Source organism: Emydura macquarii, unplaced genomic scaffold (assembly GCF_026122565.2).
Source record: "Emydura macquarii macquarii isolate MOO-44397 ecotype Brisbane River unplaced genomic scaffold, CSIRO-AGI_Emac_v2 contig_2768, whole genome shotgun sequence".
NCBI classification, from domain to species: Eukaryota; Metazoa; Chordata; order Testudines; family Chelidae; genus Emydura; species Emydura macquarii.
In genome coordinates this window covers 22,427,106-22,440,728 of record NW_027132905.1, presented here as the reverse complement: position 1 = coordinate 22,440,728, position 13,623 = coordinate 22,427,106, and positions in this window count along the sequence as shown.

Below are 13,623 nucleotides of genomic sequence, written 5' to 3'. Positions count from 1 at the left end.
CTGTTGCATAAACATCTAGCAAAGAGGACAAACTTGATTAACTGAAGTTTTCACTGTTATTGAATCAACCAGCAAGCTACTTAACTTCAGCAGGTTTTTCTCTGGGCTTTCTTAATAGCCAGTGGGAATTATAGTCTGCTTTGCCCCCAACCCCTGAATACAATAGAGAACTAAATCAAAATTCAGAAGCTCACCTCTCAACACCAGAACAAAACATTGACCTAAACATCAATGCTATGCTGGACGCCTTAGGAACAGAAGGGACTGACTGTTTCCATAAATTGATTATTAAAAGCGTAATAAATGTTCAGATTGAGAGTCTGTCACATTACTTTAAACCCTTCTCCACGCTTCCACCCTTCTCTCTTTTTGCCTAGCACAAATAAATAATTAATTGAAGTCAAAAATGCTCAAGGAGTAAAAAATGCAATAACATGCTTCTTCCCTATAATGTATACTGGGAAACTTCTAATGAAAATTAGGATGGGGAAAGGTTGAACAGACTCTGATGGTTTTAAGGAACCAAACTGCACATAGCAAAATGCAATTAACATTGCAATCGTCACATTACGCAATACAAGATGTGTTAGAAATTGGGCTGAAAAAACCCTGGCTTGTGACTAGCTGCAATCAGACAAATGATTGTGTGTGTTAATAGAATTTCATACTCTCTCTGATATTATTCTATCTTTCTACCTTTCTTGAGTGGCAGATTCTGGTGTCCTTGACTGAGGGCCCGACTCAGCAAAGCACATAAGCAAATATATCATTTTCAGCACATGAGAAATTCCATTACTGAGCATGCATTTAAGTGCTTTGCTAAAAAGGATTGAGTTTTCTTATATGTTTATATTTAAGAACATGCTTAAGTGCTTCTCTCTAGAGGGACCACTGTGAAAAGTTCAAACAAGACCAGAACAAAAGGAGCTTCAAGTTCTCCTTTCAAAGACAAACTCAGCTGGAAAAAATAATCTTTTCTTATTTTCTTTTCAAGTGTTTCTCTTTAAAATTTTAATATTTTAAATTTACATTATAAATTATTTGGGGTTATTCTCATCCTTAATTTTTTTCAATTTTAAAAAGCTATATTTAGTTTTAGCTCCCATTTTTCTCATATTTCATGTTTTCTTTCCCTTGGGAACCATATAGTTAGTCTAATACAAATGCTCCAGAACTCAGGCTGGGTGTAGTAACAACATGCCACAGCATACATACCATGTGATGACTTAGGTCCTGACCACTCAAACACTTACGGATGTGAGTAATTTTACACATGTGAGTAGTCCCTTTGAATTCAGTATGATTACTGGGATTACTATTTGTGGGATGGGTATTTAGGCCCTGATCTAAAACCCACTGAAATAAAAAGAAAGAGTCTTGTAGACATCAGTGAACTTTGGATCAGGCTCCTAGACCCTGTTATATTAATTTAGATGGAATGTATGAGCCCAAAGAGTCAGAGGTGTTAACATAGCCCAATCACTGTCCAGACTAACGATTTAGCGTTGGCTTCTAACTTGCTAATTGCTTGTAAAGTATGCAGGCAGCTTTTTCTTTGCTTTTCATGAAAAACCCTCAAAAAAGAGAATGAAAATAGTTCCCTCCAAAGCATTTGTGTGAATGTTCAAAACAGCCACCATCTGATGAGAAGTGAAAGGGAGAGTAAGATTCTCTTCTGAAGTCACTATTGTAACAGATGATAGAAAACTCACACAGAGAAGAACTGTGATGTCTGTTCTTTCCAACTTTTGTTTTGGTATTAAATGGCAAAGGTGAAAAACATTCATTCTTCACTAGATTTATAATTTGTTTTAGGAAGAGGTGGACTGGGTGCCTGCTTTAGTAGATAAAGCGCTAATCCTTTCACCTCTAGGACAGCTGTTTTTTTTTCTAACATAAGTTCCTAAATAAACAGAATTTGGTGTTCTGCTCACAGAGAGTAGTTCATCAGAAAACCAATCGCCACATGTATTTCAGTACAATTGGCAGTCTTTGGCAAAGTGAGACTCCAGATTAAGCTTGCATGGGGACTGAATCATCTGTTATCCCCAGAAAGGGTGCAATCTTCAATCCAGGGCAGAGGTCAATCACAAAGCTGTGTGTTGAAAGCATACATTTATGACTAGATGCACTACATCTGGTGTATGAATAAAAAGTACTTCCCCAGTACCACTATTCTCTTGACTTTCAATTAGCATAATCATTCTGGGGTGGCAGGGAGGGAGGAAGCAATAAAAAGGGGGAAAAGAAAAGAAAATTAAAATGTTAAAAACTCCATTATACTTTCATACATGACCTTTAAAAATTTTAGACTTGAAAACATTGGCCCACGTTGCATATAACAAGGTCTGACAGCTGTAAAGTTATAGATTTTTTTTATGCCTTTCCACCAAAATCAAGCAATAAGCAGTCTCTGTGAGTTTCAGACTGGCTGTCAGTGAAAGAAAATTCAGAATTTTGATCAGTGCTTAACTATTGGAAGAAATACACTCTGAGAATCAGAACATCCTCTGTTCTATAAGCTATTCGCCTTGTTTGTCTATGAGTGAGTTTCTGCTAATAAAACATGCAAAATGATGCAGATTGAAGTTCTGCAAAGAAAATAAGCTTTCTTGAAACTACTATGTTAGCTTATTTGCCTACTTACCATGTTGTGACAGCCTCAAGATCTTGAAACTGTCTACAGATATACACAAACCATTAAAAACTCCAAGAAAAGCTGCATTTCAAATAACAGCAAGTGTCAATATATCCAGGAAAATGTAGGGCACTAAAATATTAATAACAAAACAGCTGTTTAACAGCAGCCTACCAAACATTTACAACATGTTGACGCTATTTATAAAAGAAAAGAGGGTTCATTATATTTGGAAAAATGGTGGCCTATGGTTTCCCAGGATGTCTTTAAATCACAGATCAGAAGTAAAATGTATGGTACTTAGCCACATTTAAATTTTACCACTGTAGTAATGAAAGTGACATCCCACTTAGATAAAAAAACCTCTCTGTATACACTGACTCTCTTCCTTTGACAGCTTTCAGCAAAACAAACTAGCTAATGCTGTTTATTCTAACATTAACATTTTTGTTACCTGTCAATTGTGTGGGTTTTTTTTAAACAACCAACCAACCGAACACACAAAAGCAGCCAGAAAGCCCCTATATTCTTTCAGGATGATTGAGCTTAAGCGGATACATATGACCTCTAGACGTAAGAAAAGACTAAAAGTAATTTGAAATAATAAATTGAGATGATATAATGAATATTTACAATACTATGCATGATGAAAGGTCACTAAAAATTAATGTGACATATACAGTGCACTGAAAAAGATATTTTGAAGCAGAAACTTAATGGGGTAACATGGAGTAACATTTTCAGATGAGCTGAGACCCTGGCCTCTTTTTATATGGACATAATTTGCACTTGTGCCTAGAATCAGATAGTGAGAAATGGAAGCACTTGGATTGGAGCCTGCAACTGAAGAAGTGTAAGAACAAAGGATAGCTGCCCTAATGAAAATTTACTCCATAAAGTCTTTATAATCTGATTTTCTGGACTCTGTATATAAGAAACAGGATCTTTATTAGGTTGTGGAGTTTTGTTTATATTTTAGATTGCTGTTTTCTTAATGAGAAATTGATGAATGATGACATCTGGAAGAAGAAAAAAAGCATATGGTTTAACTTGCTGTTTCTACAGAGGTTAAAATAGGCTTTGTGATTTCCTCTGGTTGCTATTATGACTGACAGATCATCAAATAAATCACTGACTTTTTTCCCCCTTAGTTCTGGTCCTCTGTATCATCAAAGACACTAGGGGGTAAATTTGCAGTGTGGCTCATGAGGAATTAGACACGCAAGGCAAATTAACATAAATGGGATTTGTGCACCTAATTCCCCACACACCATGCTGTAAATCTACCAGTAGTTTATAATGTTCATATTTTCTTTTTCATTCTATTTTTAATTTTTAATTATTAATTTCAGATATAATTGGTTTCTTTAAAAGTATGAAATGCCTGGTATATTACCTACAATATTGTTTAAGAGCCTTTGGACTTAATACTGAAGAGGACAGGGAAAATATGTGTATGTGAAACAAAGAAAATAGGACTAAGCAGAGGTTTTATATGGGTGGGCTAATAATACCATTAAAATCAGACCTTCTTTTCTTAGTAGCTACCAATACCACCAGGCTACTGTACCTGCCTTGCTTCCTTCCTTCCTCCAAACTGTAACTAAAATATATAAGTATTTATCAGGAAATTCTAATTAAATGAGAAAAATGTGTAATGGTTTTAAACACATTTTAGGGCCAAATGGTCCCCCCTGCCTTTTTTGACAAGAAGGAATCCTGGCACAGGGGAATGGAATGAGAATGTGATTCCTCCATGGCATTCTACTCCCTTATCCCGCAGCCCTACAGCACCTGTCAAGCTCAGTAGCTGAATTTGTGGGGGAGGACAGACCAGGAAGGGGATGGAGGTGGTCACACACTACTGCATTCTCTTCCCCCAGCGCAATGGGGCAAAAAACCACAAATCCCATCTGTCACGCTGGCTGGATCATGGGGGCCCTTGAGGTGTATTCAGGAGCTTTGATTACTCCCTTCTACTCCAATCTCGTGTTAGGGGTGTCACGCTGGTTGGATTGCGGGGGAGCATTGATGATATTGTTTGACATCAGTATGTCAAAATCATAATCATTCATGTGAGATATGCTGTGTCAGGTACTGTTAGAAAGGCTATGTGCTAAGTAAGATGATGTTTATGTTCATGTGTTATATGTGTAATGGAAGTTATGGATATGTTTGATTATATCTGTATTTCAAATTGTGCTGTCTGGGACACACCCTAGACAGGATGGCTCCAGAGCAATAGCCTGCTTAATCGCTCATTAAGACATTCCTAGGTGCAAGGGGCCCAGGGAGAGAAGCCAGGGATATATCTGATGAGTGACCAGGACTTGCCCATGTGACTCTGGCCTCCATCTTATTCCTGTAAAATTCCACAAGCAGCATGGCAAAGGCCAAAGGATATATAAGGCAGAAGCCTTGGAATCCATTTTGTCTTCAATCCTGTTCAGCTTTCAACCACCTATCTACCTCTGGATCAAGTCATCTGCAACTGAAGCTGTGCAACAAAGGACTGAGACCCATCCAGGTACTGGATGTACACCAGAGGGACTATACAAGCCTGCAAACTCCACAATTCTTCCAGAAATCTGATGTATATGGACTTTCAAATCATTTCTATGTATCTGATTGCTGTAATCCTTCAACATTTCTCTTATAGTTTGTTTCTTTCTTTTTATAATAAAACTTTAGTTTTAGTTACTAAAGGATTGGCTGGCAGCGTGGTATTTTGGGTAAGATCTAAACTTATAATGATCTGGTACTGTGGCTGACCCTTTGGGGTCAGGAGGAACCTTTTTGGTAAAGAGCATAGAGTTTAAATAATTAGTCTCTTTACTGGACCTAGTGGCAGATTGGGGGCCGGAGACTGAAATGCAGTAAAGGGGGCTGTGTGTATTTGTGTACAGTCGGTATAAAGATACCCTCCATGGTATCTGTTGGGGTGCCTCAAGCACCCTCTGCTGCCATGCACCACTGGCATCAGCATAAAGGGCCCAGCCAACCCCGAGGCCCCTCAGTGCCTTCCTTCTAGAAACTCCGAAGCAGAGGGGTAGGAGGGCGGGTTGTGGAATGGACATGGGAAACACACCTAGAAGAACAACAGTTATGAAGGGTTAGTTACTGTTTTTAATTCTTTGAGAGACTGCACATGTGCATTCTAACTCTCAGGCAGTTAAATAGGTGGAGGGATCGGAGTTCAGGTGCACACAGACTGCAGTACAGCTCAACCAAATTTGGCATCATCTCTTGAATTTTGAGTGACAGTCTAATAAGAGACGAGAATGTGCACCAATGATCAGATTGCTGCTATGCAAATGCCCAGGATAGGGACCTGTGTTAAGAGTGCAGTTTAGGGTGCTTATGATCTTGTGGAATGCCAGTGCTTGTCTAACGTTCAATGTGTGTAGCCATTGCTCATACCTATTTGTGTGGTTTGGGGTAAAATACAATTAGGGTGACCAGATAGCAAGTGTGAAAAATTGGGACACGGGGTAGAGGGTAATAATTATCTATATAAGAAAAGCCCCAAATATTGGGACTGTCCCTATAAAATCAGGACATCTCTTCACTGTAAGTACAGGCAAATAAATGGATTGATTGATATGAAAACTTGAAAATACCTTAGGGAGAAACCTCACATGAGGGTGTAAGTACACCTTGTAGGATGCAGAAGAATATTGTGACGCGAATATAGCATAGTGGACAGGCTAGGCCCGATGGCCCAGGCAGGACCCCGAGATAAGGCAGAAGTGTGCTAACTGCAGAAATGGTTTAAAGCAGCTTGAAAGCAGTCAAAGTAGTAAACAACTAACCACAGTTTATAGCTGACTGGTACCAGGAAGGCACCAATAGTAAAAGGAAAAATAAGTGCCAATAGCCAATCCTTTAGCAAATCAAAAGATAATCAATTAGGATGAAGGAGTGGGTTATATCATGATAGGGATGACACGCTGAGATTGAAGCTCTCTGTAGACCAGTCGGCCGAACAATGCTGCAGATAGGTCCGCTCCTGGTGCAGCTCATTTATAGAGAGAAATAGGGCGTCCTTCCCTCATTGTGGTAAGCACCTGAATTATATTGCTGGCAGCTTAAATAAACAAATCTTGTGGGCACTGGCTCGCCCAACTGCTCTTTTCTTGCCACCGAGATCTGAAACCACAAACCCTCTGTCTTGGCGGAGTACACACCTTATCTTTAAAGAAGTCTGTGTATGGTGGTTTGGCTGTGAGAGTGTGAAGTTTGGAGACTCTTCCGGCAGAAGTGATACCAATTTGGAAAATCATCTTCCAGGAAAGATGTAGTAAGGAGCATGTTGCTAGAGGTTCAAATGATGGTCCCATAAGTTTAGACAGAACTAAGTTCAAGTCCCAAGGGGAAATATGCTCTCTTTTAGTTGAGGGTATAATCTTTGCAGGCCTTTAAGAAATTTAATTGTCATGTCATTAGAAAAAAACAAAAAACAAAAAGAACAGTTATCCACATGAGTATGAGGGTGGAAAGCTGATATTGCTGCCAGGTGAACCTTGATAGAGGAAATCACTAAGCCTTGCTGTTTCAGGTGCAGCAAATAGCTGAGTATTTGTTAGATGGACAAATGCATTGGTGAGACTTCTGTCTGATAAACTCTCATAGAGAACTGCTGCCATTTTGACAGGTGGGTGGTGCTGGTGGAGGGCTTTCTGCTATCTAGTAAGACCTGCTAACTTACTCTGAGAAAGTCTGTCTGTGGCATTTAACCATGGAGCTTCCAGGCTGATAAATGAAGGGATTGCAGGTTTGGATGGAACAGCTGACCATAGTCCTGAGCGATCAGTTTCAGGTGCAATGGGAGTGAGATCAGAATCGCTACCAAGAGGTCCAGTAGAGTGGAGAACCAGTGTTGGTGGGGCCATGCTGGGGCTAAAAAAATAACTCAGGAGTGATCCCACTTGATCTTGGTAAGCACTCTGTGTAAGAGTAGGATTGGATGTAATTCAAACCTACTTTGTTTCTCTCTCTGGGGCTTTTCTAGTAATGTATATAAGGATGAGGCAACCAAAACTGGATTCACTGCCACAAGGCACAAATCCTCCAATGCAGTGAAGCAATTCTGCACCATTTAACTGGGGCAAACATTCCCTAAAGCCAACTTAGCCAGCCACCCTGCCCTTCAGGGTGGGGCAGAGCTACTATAGTACCTGTAATGCCACATGCATATCCCAGTACGGCTGGGGTATTGCTATTGCCAGCAGTGAAGGAGAACATTGCCCTTGACTGCCTTAACAGCCCTCTGGGGCAACTGGCATTGGGTGCTAAAGGAGTCTGGGGAGTCAACCAGTGCCAAGCAGCCCTGGGACTGTGGGATCGCAAAGAGGTCTTTAAGCCACCTTTGCACTTCAACCTCCTGTCTTGCACTAAGGGCTCTTGGCTGGTCTCAGGCTCCAAATGAGGGTGGGTCATTCTTTGATATGTCACTAATGTATATTATTGCAACTACTATTTTCTATTCTTTTCCTGACGCACCCCAGCTCCATATTTGCTTTTTAAAAAAACTGTTACTGGGCAGCTTGCTCTGTGTAGTAGGTTGACATAGTGACTCCTAAACTTTTTTCTGCCAAAAGGTCATCCTCAATTCAGAGAATATGAGAACTGTAGGTTATTTTTGCATATGTGAACTATTCTCTGTACATCTAATTATATTTTATCGCACTGAAGTCCTCCACTATGCTTAAATCCAACTAAAGTTTCTCTAATCCTTCATAGATTTAAAAAAAAACAAAATAATTTAGCGTCAGGGGAAAAAAAATCACCTCACTCTCAATCATTAATATATTAAACACCATCGGTTCAAACTACTAGCCCTTTAGTACCCTCAGCATTACTGTCTCTGCACTCTGAGGAGCAGCTGTTCACTGTAAATTTTATTTACCCTCCATTAACAAGTTTTGAATGTATGCCTGGACTTTACCCCTTACCCCATGTTTTATTTTTTCCATTAATAGGCTCTTTGGAGAATTAGATACAAATAAAACATCAGAAAGCCCTGCTTATAGGCCTTCTGAATGCAGAAAGAGAATGATGCAGTTTGCTCCAAGTGAGAATCCACAGTTTACAGATTCAGCCGAGTAGACATGGAAACAGGTTAAAAACAAATTTTAATTCACTACATAATACATGCAACACATCTAGACTTGCCATCATCTAATCTCCAGTTACAGGACATTGTGCATTTTTTTTTAAAGGAAGAGGTAGTTTAATTCTTTGTTCAGATCATACATGGCAAAAGCAAGTGGAAAAATGAGATTTGATGAGATTAGCTATTAGTATACTTGAATGGGGTTTTACTCTATAACCTATGTAGAACTGTAATCTTGAGCTATTATTTGAATGATTTGTTTATGGTAATGCCTATAATGTGCTAAGATTCATGAAGGAGATGATTCTTGCTTTGAAGAGCCCACAAAGGACAGACAGACAAGTAGGCAGAGTTTTGGGAACTAACAAAAGGAAGCTAACAAATGGGTTGACAAGGCTGGGGGTATTGGTGGACCAAAGGAAACAAGGAGTGAGGTAAAAAGTAATTAGGAGTGACTGAGTTATTAATTTTAAGGTGGTGTCAAGAAGGTTAAATTTGAATTGGGTTTTTCACATTAGCTTTTCAGTGGTATACATTAAAAAAACCCGTCTTTAGCTGATAAATATTCAGCAATTTGCCAATACAAAATGTTAGGAAATCCATTAGCCTTTGTATATTGAGTTTGTTTTATATAAGCTTTCCCCTTCTACTTCTCCCCACCTCCAGGCCCCCTACACTACAGGGAAATGCAGCTGAAGAGGTCACTTCAGGATACATCCTCAAAGGTGAAGTGTAAAGCTCTGTTTTACAAAAAACCAAACCAAACCAAAAACGAACAAACAAACCCTCCCCTCAACAAACCAACCCCCCAATCCACAACTGCTTCAAATTCCAAACTCAAGACACCCAAATTTTACAACTCTGAAGGCCACATAAGCAATATTTCAGGAGCCTGAGATCTGCACGTAAAATGCACATTAAATTAATGTAATTATTATTCACTACAAATCCACACAACTATAATGTGTTTTTACCCAGGTCTTCTTTGAGATGGACAGAGACTGAAAGCAAATGTACAGTTGCTCAAGCTAGTACCATGTGTTAGTGATCATGGGCTGACCATTTTATGAATCCACAAAATTTGGGCAGTTCTGTGTCCACCTTGATTTCACAAATTAAGAGTTCAGTGTTTTTACAGCACAGTGGGATCCTGGTCAATGAATGGAAGTCCTAAGCACAACCATAATATAAATAATAATACTGACTTTAAAATTAAAAATATGGAACTGTTCTCCCCTGCCACAGTTGGTGAAATCACAACCAGCTAAAGCATGCATATTAACTGCATTCCTGATTCACTTCATTTTCAATGCCTATGATGTCATCTTTTCCAGAAGAACTTTGAATTCACATCCAGGCAGGTTATTGTTAAATCCATACATTTATTTTGCTCTGGATGTGTGTGTGTGTGTGTTGGGGGGGGGGGGGAGGGGGGTGTCTTAATTTTAAAAATATATCTATAAAACTCTTTTCATTTTCCTTTAAGAACTAGCTTGTCTTCATAAAATTTGACATGGGACTATTTATCTGTCCTGAAATGAATGTAGTATTTCATGTGCCTTATAGAATGGGACTATTATTTTTTGTCCTGAAATGGGATGCTTTTGTGTATGCAGCCCAGAATAACATTGGCCATTTTTGCAGTCATTTCCCTTTGCAGACTCATATTTAATTTACTTTCTATTATCACCCAAAGGTCATTCTCAACATTATCACTTCACAATAATTTTTCTCAGTTGTATTAGCCTGTATTTTCGCATGATGAACAACATTTTCTAATCTCTCTTTTGTATCATGCCTATTTTTCTCAACGGTGTTTACAATTCCACCCACAGCAGTATCCTCTGTGAATTTTACTTCTGTGTTCTTCACTCACCCTTGCAGGTTAATAATAAAGATATCAAATGAGTCCTAATAGTGATCCCTGTGATACTTCACTACATACCTCCCTTAATTTGACACATTGCCATATTTCATTATCCATTGTTTACTGTCTTGTAGACAGTTTTCAGTCCTTATGACAGCATTTTTACTCCATCTTAATTAATTTTTCAATTAAGATTTCCTGAGACACAGTATGAAATCTATTAATAAAATGAAAAATCTATTACATCTGCCTCATTCTCTCATACACTAATTTTGTAATTCTATTTAAAAAAAGGCAACTGATGCCAGAAACAAGACTGTAAGTTTGTCTTATTTTACTTTACAAAAAATAATTGAGCTGAGCTCTGAGAACCCACACACCATCACCTACAGTCCTCTGACATAATCATACCCCTTAGGTTTCAGATAAAGGGAGCTGTATATTTATAAATCAATAGATTAATTTTAGAAGTAGTTACATAAATATCAACAGGGTAGAATTGTTTACTTCATTTGTCTTGATAAACTACATAAACACTGAATAGCTTGAGTGATTTGAAGCCAGTACAACTGCCTGAGGGTGTGTAGGATAATTTCTTTTTGTACTCATTCAAGCATGAACATGCTAAAAAGATAATTTCTTGGTTGGTCAGCATAATTTTGGATCCACATTTAACTTCACACACTAGAAGCAACCTCCACTCCATAAAGGAAACACAATGGGCCAAATTCATTCCTGATATAACTCAGATGAAGAGTCATAATGATTATTGACTTATATAGCATCATAGAAGACTTTACTTCTAACAGCCCAATCCTGCAAAGTTACTCAAATGTGTAAATCTTTGCAGGATCAGGCCCTAATAAATCAGGACTAGCTAAAGCAGTCCCTGTTAATGTTTAGGTTCCCTTGTTCTGACACACTTTAATTCTTCTTTCAAGACAAGTGTCTTCTTCATAAACATAGTGTAGCACAGTAGTTTTTGTTACAAACATCAAGCTGTGATAGTTGCTGCAGAAAGTGTTAAGTACCCCTGTGACCCTTTTGTGGTTACCCAAGGGGTAAAGGGTGGATTGCCACTGCCTGCTTACAGTGCTAGGGAATGTTATATCTGCTCATGGGGAGGAAACTCACCCAAAACCATTGGTGGATGGCGACACAAGCACCCTGTCCGCAATCCCCGCTCTTTCTCTCTGTAGGTTAGCAATTTGCACACCCCAGATCTTAAGTTCCCTAAGTGAGTCCCTGGGGCAAAGCAGAGAGAACCTGTGGCTATATCTCTGGAGACAGTCCGCCCCCAGGGTTCTGCTCTGGCTCCATGGCACAGATCCCTCCAACTTGTCTGTACACCCCACTTTGTTGGACTCGAGTGCTGAGTCCCTCGACTTCTGGAAACTTGCAATGCACACGGAGTTGCAGCCTCCATGGAAGCAGTGCCCCCATTCACTAACTTCACCTAAATTCAACACTCCCCTCAGCACACAGATCTTACTCATATCTATAGTAAAACCTAATAGAAATTATTTGACAAAGCTTAAGATAAAGATTCAAATATAAGGATTGGAAACGTGGTTACAGATAAAAGAAAAATATAAAATGTAATCTAGCGCCTATACTTATTAATAAGTTTCTTTCCAGTCTAATATGTTTTTTCTCACCCAGTAGTCAGTCTGTACAATGCTTGTCCTGTCAGTACAGCTGGGATCCACTTTGCATGAGACTTTCATGCTGGCAGTGTTGCCTCCATAACGGCCTTGTGCCTTTCTTTCTCCTTTTATACAGTTCCAGACCTTTTGTCTCTTTTCATAACCAGGCATTTTGTTAACTTCAGTCCATCGCTGATGGTCCCCCTATTCAAGGTTTCTTCTTCATCTCTTTTGTGCTTTGTAAAAGTCCAAGACTGTACCTTGTCTAGACTGTAAATAAGTGTCTGGGCTAGGTTGAAAAATGTCAATTGTTCTTACTCTTGACTGAGATAGCACTGAGATCCACCCCACTCCAGGTGACCAGTTTCACCTCCAGCAGCTTTGGAACACTATATTCTATGTCTTACATAATTCTTAAAAAATTTTCCCATACATACATCCCACAATAACCATGACAACCAGCGAGTTCTTATCTTTCGTCAGAGACCACACATGGCCACCAGTGTGAAATATCATGAAAATGGTGAACGCTGGGGAAACATGCCTGTCTGGGCATGTCTAGGCAAGTCCCTGGGTATAGACTCATAACTGTGTACCCTTCATCTGTTGATAGTAAGGGCACATGGGGCACAATCCCATTCCCCAAAATATCTTTTAACAATTGACACTTTCTGCAAATCTTTAAAAAATATCCCAGCCATGGATGTGCTAATGGGACAAAGCTGAGTAAGGATGCAAATGCTATTTTTCTGGAGGTGCAAGGATCTTCTTGATAATATTTAGTCCATTGTGTCATAATTTAATTGGACCTGCTCCTTGATTTGTTCCTCTGAAAATGGCATGGTTTCAAGTGGTTGTGGTACCACAGACGTAGAAGGCATCATGAACTTGTCTGTGCCTGCCTCAGTGCTGGAATCAGAAGTGCTGGTTTTGGTGCTACCTGGAAAGAAGATAGCTTGGATTTCAGCTGCACTGTACTCTGATCTTCATCCTCAAAGGATCCTCTCTTGGCGGTCCGTCTAGAGGTCTTATGCCTCTTCCGAGACAATGGAGAGGGAGAGTGGTGCCAGGTCTCAGGCATCATAGGACATGCACTTCTAACTGAAACCGAAACGCTTGGTGCTGAGATAGGACAGCTAAACTCTGACGGAGGTCTCAGGTCTGCCTCCATGAGCAAAAACTTCAACCTGTCTTTTTTAGTCCTTGGCTTAAATTCTTTGCAAATTTAGCAATGAACCCAAATATTAGCATCCCCCAAACACTTCAAGCAGCTTGAATGTGGATTGCACACAGGCATTGGTCTAAAACAAGAGACTCAGGTCTTGAAGTCTGGAAACTGAGGCAAATAGATAACAAT